This window comes from Perissodus microlepis, chromosome 6 (assembly GCF_051167445.1).
Source record: "Perissodus microlepis isolate ML-2025 ecotype Zambia chromosome 6, ASM5116744v1, whole genome shotgun sequence".
Lineage (NCBI taxonomy): Eukaryota > Metazoa > Chordata > Actinopteri > Cichliformes > Cichlidae > Perissodus > Perissodus microlepis.
Window position 1 is genome coordinate 25803096 of NC_140466.1, and position 1422 is coordinate 25804517.

Consider the following 1422-nt stretch of genomic DNA (forward strand, 5'->3'; position numbering starts at 1 on the left):
GACTACAAATTAGTCTGATCACAGCAAATATATCCACATGATATGGATGAACTGAACAAGATGTAATCAGGAAGTTGGATAATATTTTAATTGACTAAATGACAATCACTTTAATCTATTAAGGGGAAAAAACATGTAAGAGATGATACAGTATTGCTGGAAAATCTGGAACACGGTCCTGTTTATCCCATAAACTACAGGCTGACTGTTTCACTTCTGAAATTAAGATTTCAGTAGTGGAAGGAAATTTAAAAACGGGGACAGTGCAACTTACTAACTGTGCTCAATGACACGCTCAGATCGCTTCTTTTCTTCTTCAGGTGTTGCATGAATCTTTCACTGCCTCCTCATACTTTCTCAGGGGAACCAGGATTGAAGTGTAAGCCGGCTTTGCTTTACCTCTGCCGTCTGCGGCAGTTTCGAGACGCAGCCTTCGTAGTTTGTGGCGTGTTCTCCTCCCACACAACACGCCGAGACTTCACCTTGACTTTTAAAAGGGACGCGTCAGCTCGGCGAACTGACAGCAGACAGTCGGTCCTTGGCTGCAGTGAGGAGGGAGATCAATGGTGAGACTAATGATGCTGTGCGTTAACTAACTTTGGGAATCCAAGAAGGACTGAAGAAATAGATGATAAAAATAAAAGTGTCACGAAAAAGACACACAAAAAGTAAATAGAAAAGATGTTACGTAATATAATATATGCACAGGCAGCCTAAATATGTAGACAAACTTACTGCAAGTACTGCTCTCTGTATTGAGGATGTTTTTAATGGTTGTTAAAGCCCAAATTAAGATACATTTTATTGCTGCAGCATACAGTATTTTTTGCTTTGTTTTGGCCGACAGTGTGCTTACAGCTTTGTTATGGCAGTTTAGGGATAGCAGTAATGAAGGGCCATTTCAATGGGAACATGCTTGAAACAAGCCTCATGGCGTCCGCAGTCATTTTCTATCAAGCTCCTGTGGCTGATTTGTACCTTATTTGTTCCAAAACCTTATGCAAAAGCTTCCCAGAAGAGTGAAGGTTGTTACAGAAACAGTACCACAGTTAGCTGTTGGAACAAAGCAAACAAAAATAAGTTTTAATGCTGAAGTCAATTTTTAAAAAAAATGACAAAGTGCCCCCAAAAATAAAACAAACAACAAAGTCCAAAAACATAAGGAGGAGAAATACACAGGAACGCAGCAGGAGTTTACACTAAACTTAGCTGACAATAAGCAGACAATGCAACAATGGAGAAATGGAAGACAGGACTATATACACACACTGAGCACTTTTTGGGAATTGGAAACAGAAGAAGAACAAGTCACAAGTGACAACAATCAAAACAATCACAAAGTAGAAATTAAACACTAAAGCAAGGCACAAGAGACCAATAACTACCAAAGTAGCACAGAAAAAAGCAAAAGACGCTGAATGT